The sequence below is a fragment of the Vigna unguiculata genome, chromosome 10 (genome assembly GCF_004118075.2).
Source record: "Vigna unguiculata cultivar IT97K-499-35 chromosome 10, ASM411807v1, whole genome shotgun sequence".
NCBI classification, from domain to species: Eukaryota; Viridiplantae; Streptophyta; class Magnoliopsida; order Fabales; family Fabaceae; genus Vigna; species Vigna unguiculata.
Genome location: NC_040288.1, coordinates 22,406,199 through 22,417,233, shown reverse-complemented (window position 1 = coordinate 22,417,233; position 11,035 = coordinate 22,406,199).

The window sequence follows — 11,035 nt, the reverse complement described above, 5'->3', positions numbered from 1 at the left end:
ATTTAGAAGATAATTAGAGGAAATTGCATTATCAGAAAAAAGATTACAATAATAGAAAAGACAGAAAGAAGTCTAGCCAAATTTCTATATAAAGATACTTAAGAAAACACATTAAGAGAGTTTAGGAACATTAAGATATTTTGAACTTTCCCTCTTCTTTCATGTCCTCCCCTTTATTTTCTTCTATTTTTATGTCATTATTACCATCCATGCTTTGATAAGCCTCTAGGTTGATTTTGTTGTAATTTCTTAATTAGATTTTGAGGTTAGATGGAATAAAATTGTTCTTTTGGTTATTGTTTTGATTTTTATTTATTTATGTCTTTTATCACCAAGTCAAGTAAAAGTAATGATCTTTACATTGTAGTTAGTTAGAACAATGTTTAATCTATATGTATAACAATCATATGAGTCAAAGAGTTTTTAATTTTGATTGAGAATATACTTTGATTAAAGGTGAAAACTTGAACAAGGATTAATAAAAAATATACTTTGGTTAATTAGCTTTTTACTTGATAAAAGAAAAAGAAATATACATCATTAGGCATAGTAATATTTGATTGAGAATGTATTTTGGTTAAATTTACTATGATTCATCTAACATGTTTTTGCTTTTGATTAAGAATGTATTTTGGTTAATAGTGAGAATGTCAACAAATTAATTGAGACGTCTAGGTGGCCAAGTCACACTTTCCATATTTTTAGTAGGGATGTCAAAATGGGCCAGGCCCGCCGAGCCGGCCCGCCAGCTCGCCAAAAAAAGGGCGGGCCAGGTTGAAATTTTCAGCCCGCCAACTCATTGTAACCCAGCCCGCCAGTTTAGCGGGCCAAAACAGGCCAGCCTGCCAACCCGTTTTTTTGTTTTACTTTTTTTATTTTTGGTTAAAATACTCCGTTGGTCCTCGTTTTGGTTTAGAAATCTCAAATTGGTCCTCGTATTTTAATTGGTCTCAATTTCGTCCTCGTTTTTGTAATTGAGTATTAAATCAGGGCAATCAGTAACAATGTTAAATTTTTTAACGTTAACTTGGTTTTGATTTTCTGACGTGGCGTTATGTATTATTTTTCAGAATGGCACAGTGACTGCGTGGACTGAATTAAAAATAACACAGTGGTTGAAAAACCCTAAATGATGTAATTAGGGAATTAGGGATTGGATTGGCAAAATCAGTGTGAGGCGTGGATTGCGAACCCCATGTGCGTGGACGAAGGTGAAGTAGATCGTTGTCGGAGGTGAGAGCGAGTGCAATCGAAGGTCAGAGCGTTCGTTGTGGTTGTGGTTGAGCACCAGTCTGAAGGTAAGTACGACTTGTTGTAGTTGAATATGTGTAGGGTTTTTTCGCGTCTTGGGGTTTTGGGTTTGTATTGGGGTTTTGATGTTTTGTTGTGTGGGTATGATGTTGTATTGCTTTTATACTGTTGTTAGTCCCTCCATTGTCGACATCGAGTTCCTTTTTTATTGGTGGTCCCCTATTGCAATGTATTTTTTAATTGGTCACCGTATATGCATTGTAGTATGTGTTTTTTAATGTTGTGGTCCCCTATTTGAATGTTTGGTTCTGTGTTGTCTGTGTTGGCATGATTTGTAATTTTTGAATTCGTTTGGGGCAATGTATACAGGTGTAGAAATAGAATGTCTGTTGACAGTTTTGAAGTGGTGGTCCACCATAGTGGCCACTTTATTAGTAATGGGAAATTGGAATATGATGGGGAAATAACCACGTGGTTTTGTGATCCTGATACGTGGGGATATTTTGAGGTTATTGCTAGATTAAAAGAGATAGGACACGTATCTTTGAAGGAGTTGTGGTATTGTGTAGGAGGTGGGAGTGTGTTAGAAGATAGATTGGAGCTCCTTTGTGATGATAAAGGGGCCACTCATATGGCAAATTTAGCAAGGTTAAATGGTGTCGTTCATTTGTATATGGTTCATGAAATGACATAACTTAAGATAATCAACATGCTAGAGGGTGTTGGTATGGGGGAGGTTGGTATGACAAAACCAATTTGAGATTTCTAAACCAAAACGAGGACCAACGGAGTATTTTAACCTTTATTTTTTTATGTTTAAAATTGAAAATAATTAAAAAAATTAAAAAATAATATTTTTTTATATTATATAAATAAATTTATATATATATATATATAATAGATTTATAAACAAAAATTTATAAAAAGTAAAAAAAAATAAAAAAAAAAATAGGCCAGCCCGCGGGCCCGCCAACCCACCCTAAAACGGGACGGGCTACAATATCTAGCTCGTTTTTGGGTGGCGGGCCAACCTGACCCGGCCCGTTTTTTGCGGGCCATAGGCGGGCCGGGCTTGCCCATTTTGCCACCCCTAATTTTGAGATGGCTATGGAGAAGTTTAACCTAGCTTGGAGAGCAAGCTAGTGAAGATCTAGGGTAAGGAAACCCTAGTTATATGTGTCTCACACAAAAGCCCATATACTTTTTAGTGGAAAATGACAAGTACACCGACTGCATGTAGGAAGTAATAATTATCATTCTTTCCACATGGACTTGTAAAATACATGACAATTCTCAATTCAGAACTTAATTAGACAACAAGTTCACAAAAAGCACTAAGAAAATCTTTTTGGTATTTTATCAAACAATTGATGTGCAACATAAATTTAACATAGAGTATTTGCAATTCTCAAGACTATATTTCATTCTTATGCATTCACAAACATCTCAATTTCAATTTCATGTCAAAATTAACTCACAAGAATACTCATATCCTATTCCTAGTGACTTTGAGCCTATGATAACTCATCAAAGTCCAATCCCTTGGATCATCAACAAGCAACCATGCATTAAGTTTAAGAGTCTTAAGATTACTACTAATGAATCATGTTCTATCTATAGATACAAGGTCCATTAGGTCTTCAATTTTAGTTCTGGGTTCAAAAGACATTTTTCAACACCTCAAGAACCACAAATCATGCCTGGATGGCCAAACCAAATCACGCATTAAGCATGAAAATCAAATACTTTGAAATGGAAAATTATATGTATTAACAACACACATTACACAAGAATTCAATTCGTTACATTTAATTTCAACAAATATGGTTAGCTCTCCATTGTGGAGAACCTAGGGTTTACAAATTAAAAAGATAGAGAAGAAATTGAAGCCATAAAGAAGATGAAGGCTATTTCCCAAGGCACCTAGATGCTACTCCAAGCTTCAATTACGCCTCTCCTTTGCATTTTCACCTCCAAATTGCAACCCATTTTCTTCTCCAACCCCAATAGGGGAAAAATCACCATGAATGGAGGAGAAGACCCAAGAAGGAGTAGAAGAGCTTCCTAACACCCGTAGCAACCTCCAAAAGGCTCTCTGAGCACCCAAAAGTATTTCTCTATCATGCAAAATGAGGAATGAGCCAAACCCTCGCGAGAAACCAGATTAAATACCCATCTTTTTTCACATGTCAATGATGCCACCACTCAAACTTGTCTCAACACCGCTCAACACTAGGTTTTGGGAATTGTTTCCACCCACTACTAAAAAAACTCATATTTCTTGGCAATTTTGTTTTGAGATTTTTTTTTTGTAAGAAATACTTATAAATTTTGTTATGAAAAAAAATCTGCAGGAAATTGCTGCCAATTTTTTTGTAAAATATTTTGTATAAAACACTTTTCGCAACAAATTTTGTAGGAAATACTTGCGAATTTCATAATTTTGTAGGAAATAATTGCCCACGAAGGAATTACCTGCCAATTAAAATTCTTAGAAAAAAATAGCAGGAAAAAGTCTTTTCTTGCAAATTTTTTTAACAAATTTGCAACAAAATTCCCAAGTAATATGAGAATTTTTAGTAGTGACTGTTCAGCCTTGTGGCGCTGATGACTGCTTCACAACAACCATTCCCCAACAAGTGTATTGGTACATAGTGGTATCAACAAGTGTCTTATCCACAAGGATTTAACAAGTATATTGGTAGCTTTATTATTTAGTTTTTGCTCTTTGCTTGTCCTCAAGCAAAGCATAACAAGATAGAATGGTAAAATGAGTTTCATTGGTTATCAAAGGATTAGTTTCAACATGTTGAATGGAAGAAAAGGAGCAACAAAAGAATCCATCTATTCTTGAACCAATATCAACGCATGGCAGTTCATAGTTTTAGAACCAACATGGATTTTCACTCATGTTTTTCTATCTGGTTTATATTGAATGCACTCCCCAGCTTAAGTATCTTTACACTCCAAACAACCTTGCAAGCTTTCACTTGATTTTGCATCTCATTTTCAAGCATTGTGTACACATAATAAGCATGGATCACTAAAGTCTTTCTAGAGTTTGTAACTTGGCTAGGCTGTGAAGGAACTTTGTTTTACAAGACAAGCAAGACTCACTGATAAAAAGAGTTAAACCAGCATGCACACATAATGAGTCATTCAACCTAATTAAGCTTAGCTCTATTTTACTGCCCTCTTTTTATGCATTTCAATTCTGATGCAATTTTCTATCCTTTTTGTTTCTTTTCACTTTTATGTTTTGCACCAGATTTGTTTTTCTCAGTCCTTTGGACTACATTTTTCTTTTCCTTGGGCAATTCTTCAACTAGCTTCCATCCTTGCCTTTTTATTCCGACACATGTACTGTTTTTGTCCTCCTTATCAATGAGAAAAGGTGGGATATTTACTTTTGTGGGCTAAGGTGTGTATTGTGAGGCTAAGGTGTGTATTGTAAGCTTAAGGTTCAAAAGGATATTGAAATTCAATTCAAGGTAGGTATTTGGCTCTGGGTGTAACGTCCTAGCCGGTAATTACTTATTAAAAATAAAAAGAAAGAAAATGATAAAAACTGCATTTAATATTAAGTACTTTCCCAAAACGCGAGAAATTTAAATCTTGTTTCAATGCGCCAAAAAAATATAACGAAAGTCCATGCGTTCAATTATTAGAAATATAAACTATTTATAAAACCATTACAAAATAATCCATAAACTTCCATGAAGAAAATTAATATAAAAACTCCCATAGCTAGCCCCACTCCGTCTCTAAGCATCCACGTGTTCACCTACATCCATATATGTTCCTATGTAACAAGTTACATGATTAATGCCAAACACACATAGATAGGGTGAGCTCAAATACAAGAAAGACAAATACAACATGACATAATTAAAGCATTTCATAACCATAACCCGTGTTAGCCCCCAAATCCTCAATCCTCCACTTCCAAACATTCTTGCCTCTTGATTCTACACCCTTTCATGAGTACATTGATCGATCTTTGTTGCACGAGTGTCTACTCGCCCCTCCGACTACAGGCCACCACCTAATAGTCCACACGCGGGAATAAATTGCCACGATCACAATTTGCGACACCAAGTGGAGTTTCCCAAAAGGAACTGCAGTCTGTAGCTGTCCCAGACTACCAAACTCATTCAATTGCACTAAAGAGGGCAATCTTTTGGAACCTCGTCGTACGAGCCACAATCTCGCACACTCCACTGGACTTCCCAAACCACTAGGCTACAACCTCGAGTGGCCACATGTTACCCCAATACAAGTTACACTCGTAACTGGGCCCCCAGCCAAAGCATCGCATCATGACCTTCATCCAAAGCTGTGTAGAAATCCTCCTCGCGATCCAACTCTGCACCTAAAACCGCCTGGCGCACCTCTCACGTCGCTAGGCGAAACTTAGTTCTAGAACGCCTGGCGGTCTCCTCGTGTCGCCAGGCGACACGCCTTTCCTAGAACCTCTGTTAGCCAATTCCGCTTGGCGGAGCCTCCCTTACCGCCAGGCGCTACACGATCTAGTGGCGACTGCCACTGTTTTGGTTCTTATCGCCTGACGGCTCGTCCCGCGTCGCTAGATGCTATACTAGTAGCGTAATGCTACTGGTTTTTGGTACATTGGTAGAGGTTCTAATGAACCTCAAACACTCAACACACATTACATAACACCCTTAAAATTATTTAGTCATAACATTATGATTAAATTATCATGCCACACAATCTATAGCTTCCAAATTAAAGTCATACTTCCTTTCACCCCTTATGCACTCCATTATATCCTTATTCATATCCTAAATGGAATAGGCCTCCCACTTAAATCAACATCACAACTAATACATGAAACAGTCCCAGCGGGCAAGTATCAACATCACAGTTAAACACCAAACATTTCTTTACATGTATATTATCCCCCTTTATTGTCCACTCACACATTTCATTAATTATTCCTCATGTAAGGTTTCCTCCCCACGTTTTATGTTCATTTCCTAAATCCTACACTAAATTTTCCAGATGACCACACCCAGATCACAACACGAGCAACAATCCACATGGCTGCTTGCGTCTGGTGTGTCACTTGGCGGCAATGCTTGAGCCGCCAAGCGGTGCATACAAATTCTGGGAAAATCCCAGATTTTCCAACACCTACTCGCACCGTAAAACCCCCGGTTACTAATTCCAGTACATGTCTTGTCATAATTTTCTTTTTATGTTTAACATCCCACAAAGATCGTGCTTTTTTTTAATATCAATTTCATGAACTAAGACATTAATAATTACCAAAAATCACGTCGATTTTTTTCCCCAAATTTCCAACATGAACCTTAACCCTAATTTCATACACGATCCATACCATGATCATGAAAATTAATTACAGTTATCCAATCACATCAAAATACACTCGAGTATACATCAATGATTTGTCCAAGCAACATCAACAACACATAAAATCTACAAGGGCGGAGAACTAGAGAAACCAGTCTGCGTCGCCTGGTGGACAGTGTCTCACCGCTAGGCGGTCCATCGGGAAACCCGAAAATTGGATTTTGCAGTATGTGTTGCCTGGCGGCAATTCATGTGTCACCAGATGGTTTTTGAAAAAATCCAGAAATACGAAAGGGATTCTAGCATGGCCAGTACATACAATTCAAGCATTTCATACATTACATATTCATACGATTAAAATCAAAACATGAAGTGGAACTCCCTTAACCTGGATTTTCCTTCGCACTAATGCTCTTATAGAGTCCCTTTTTTATTCCAATTTGATTCCAAGCCTTGTCTCCACCCAAGCACGCCCACTTACTCTCTTTAGGTTCAAGTTTATGCTCAGAAACTCTCCCTTAGGCAGCCCACACAAAAATGTACACTCCAATACACTGTCTTCCCACTTAAAGGTTGATTTAATTGACATTCAAGGCTTATTAGGAGTTGTTTTTCCATTCCTTCTTGGCTGCCTCTTTTTAGCTAGGGTTTAGGTGTCCTTTCACATTCATGCCAAAATTGATTTTAGCAAAAAGGAAGTTATTTTGCTTAAGCCAAGGTTCAAACCCATAAACTTCCAATATTCAAGCAAATGCACAACTAACTTAACCAATTCATGTTTCATTATAATTTCTATAAATCTAGAAATTTATACTCTCTTATCACGCTTAAACATATCATAAAAAAATAATACAATTAAATAACACATAATTGGCATACATAGGAGTCGAACCCAAGTCCTCTCAACACAACCAAGTACTCTCAACCACTTGAGCTAATACTTTTCCACATCATAAAAGTTAACATTTAATGTCATAAAGGCTCCCACTACCCGCATTTATTAAATAATTATTTATTTAATTATTTAAATTTCTCGGTTCTTACACTGGGTATGAATATTCAACAAAGAACATGCCTTGATCTTTTCCGTGCTTTTTCATGTGTTTGACAATTTTTAGAGAATTGAAACAAAACTAGTGGCAGCTCCTTAAGGTGTTTTCACTCAACTCTCAATTTAGTGTTTGACTACTCTTCTCACTAGTTAGGTGCACTCATGCATCTTGATTTTTTAACTATGATGCCATTAGCATTGCTAGTTTGTCATTTAAACACTAGGATTCCTAAAGTTTTTCCTACTTGTGCATATCAAAAATCTAGTTTCTCTTCCAGTTCTTGTTCCAACCAAAAATCAAAAGAAAACTTGTATGTATTTCCAAAATATATTAGCTGCCCAAAATTTTCATATATATTCTTATGCAATAAATAAAAGCAAAAACAAAAATTAGAAACAAAAATTAAAGACATAAATTAAAACGTGAACAAATTTTAAAAAAAAAACTCTACTTTTGGTGATTTCAATCTTCTTCTGCATCAAGGTCTTCTATTTAGCTCTTAGATCAAACCACCTTATCAAAGAACTCATCATCTTTTAAATTTAGAGGCATCAACATCCTCTCTGTTATGGCTTTAGTTCTTTGACTACTTGGCCAACTTCAATACTGGTAAGTTGATGGCAAGCTTCAATACTAACAAATAAAGGGATGTGATTGCCAACTTCAGTACTTGGAAATTATGCTTATGGTTCAAATCCTTGACTTTTTTGGCTAGCTTTAGTACTGTATAGTTATTCCTTTAAAGTGGGGCTCAAGGATTCAAAGCCCTTTAGTTCAATTCCCTTTGTTGCGCAACATCCATAAGTGAGCTCAATAATTTTCATGATCTTTTCCAGGAAATAAATATGAAGAATAAGGTTAAGAAGTGGAATTTTAGTTTATACTCCTCTTGTAGCAGATGGAATGACAAATCTTGAAACATTTTTAGGTCTTAGGTGCATGGCATAATCTCCTTAAAGCACAAGGCCCAAATAGCAAAACCTCAAATGATGATTATGTCATCTCCTCTATCTGTTTGATAAGTCATCTCACTTGTTCAAGAAGAGCTTTCTTTTAATCTTTCTTAACCTTGTACTTGCTTATACTTTTTAAGATGTTCAAAGATAAAATTCTATTCAAGACAATTTACATTAGAGTAGAAGTTCAAAGTTTCCTGGAAATTAGACGCTTTGCACCAATATTGGCGTTGATCTCCTCTTGTCTCTTGTTCATTGCAGTAGGTTATAAGGATTTTGTCCAGTTTCCTTCATCTTTTCCTTCAATTTCAGCACCAAAAACTAGACTAAACATCATAGCACCTAATTTCCTAAGCTAAAATTTTTGAAATACACTTAAAATAAGAAATCAGAACTAGCACTTTTGCAACTTGTCTATTATTTTACAAACTACACCTTCCACAGAGCTCCAAAAAATATGTTCTAGCATTCAAATTAAAGATCTTTTAATCAGAATTGTAATGCAAAAAGAATAAAACCAATTGGATAACTATGGAGGAATTTATGCATCAAACAAGTAGCAAAGGTCAAGTTGAACTCTACAGTTCATCCGAAAACTTTAAAAATAATCCGCATCTTCAACAGACCTCCAAAAAATCATGTTGTTACATTCAAATTAAAGATCATTGAATCAAGAATGCATAGAAAAAAAGAATCAGCTCAATTGGATCACTGTAGAGAAAGTTATGCATCAAAGAAGCAGCAAAGTATGTACAAAAGGAAAAACTCAAGCTATACGAATATGATATTTACAAAGTATGTATATATTCACAAAAAAGAATGGTTAGATATACCAAATACTTGAACCAAATCCCCGACAACGGCGCCAAAAATTTGATGACTGTTTCACAACAACCATTTCCCAACAAGTGTATTATTACGTAGTAGTATCAACAAGTGTCGTATCCACATGAACTTAGCAATTATATTAGTATCTTTAATTTTGGGTTTTAGGTTTGTGATAAAGAATGCAAGTAAAAATAGATAATTGTAATTAGATAGATTGAGTGGAGTAGGAGCTATGAATTGATTTCATCTCATCTTCTTCTACTACACCACTACCATCTTGTTACTTACTATGCAAATCATTCAATGTCTTGGGAGTACTATTTCTATGTAGATCTAGGTTTTTTCTAGTACATCTAATAAGTCTCACATCGTTTAGGAGTCGAGGTCAAACACAATTTATATACTCCTACATTCTTCCACCCTTTAAGACGCCTTTTAAGGACAAAACTATCATAGAGCTCCACACTCCAAAGTGGACAATACATCGGGAACGTAGTCATTGTTCCTAATGATGCTGCAGGACGAACTTGGGTCAGGTCAGAACATTGGCGCCCACTGTGGGACAACGACAACTCCCCTTTCCTTCGACTGGGGGACTTGTTCCGATACACCCAATAAGTCGCACATCGCTTAATAGTCGTGATCAACTGTAGTTTAAATACTCTTACCTCCCTTCATCCTTTGAGGTGCCTTTTAAGGACAAAATTGTGATGGAGCTCCATACTCCAAAATGGACAATACCTCGGGAACACGGTCATTGTTCTTAATGATGTTGTCGGACGAATTTGGGTCAGGTGGCAACAAGGTCCATCCCTAATACACTAAAACCTAAGGACTTCAAAGGTAGTATGATTCCTCAACTCTTATGTTTGAGCATATATATATATATATATATATATATATATGTGTGTGTGTGTGTGTGTGTGTGTGTGTGGTGTGTGTGTGTGTGTGTCTGTGTCTGTGTTTGTGTCTGTGTCTGTGTCTGTGTTTGTGTCTGTCTGTGTCTGTGTCTGTGTCTATGTCTGTGTTTGTGTTGTGAGATCATATTTTACACTTATATGTTTTTTCTATTTAGGGTGTTATACTTTTTCTCTAACAAATTGAATATAACACACATGGTATCACTTAAGAATGTCCTCGAATTGTTGCTTCTAGTGATATTTTCTTTCAACAATTATGGAAATTTTCTTGGATATTTTTCTACACACATTAGTGTTGAATTCACTTTAACCCACTATAACAAAAGATGCCTTTTATGATATTTTAGACTTTTTACATATGTTAATAATTTAGTTTCTATGCGGGTGACCTAAATTTACGTCGGGCAAAATCCCTAGTGTAAATTCATGTTAAACCTTATAATACCTACCATAAATTTAGATAACCAACTTAAATTTATGTCAGACTTTATAATGCACAATGTAAATTTTTGATGTCTTTTTTTCTTAAAAAAATTGGTTTCATCTTAAAAGTAGATATTGAAATATAGAAAAATATTGATTGTAATGACTTCATTCTACATACATGAAACACAATTAGCAATAGTGCAAAATGAAAGAGAATCATAATTGAGACATTCATACATATTCCCATGATTAAGATTCCAAAAAACAA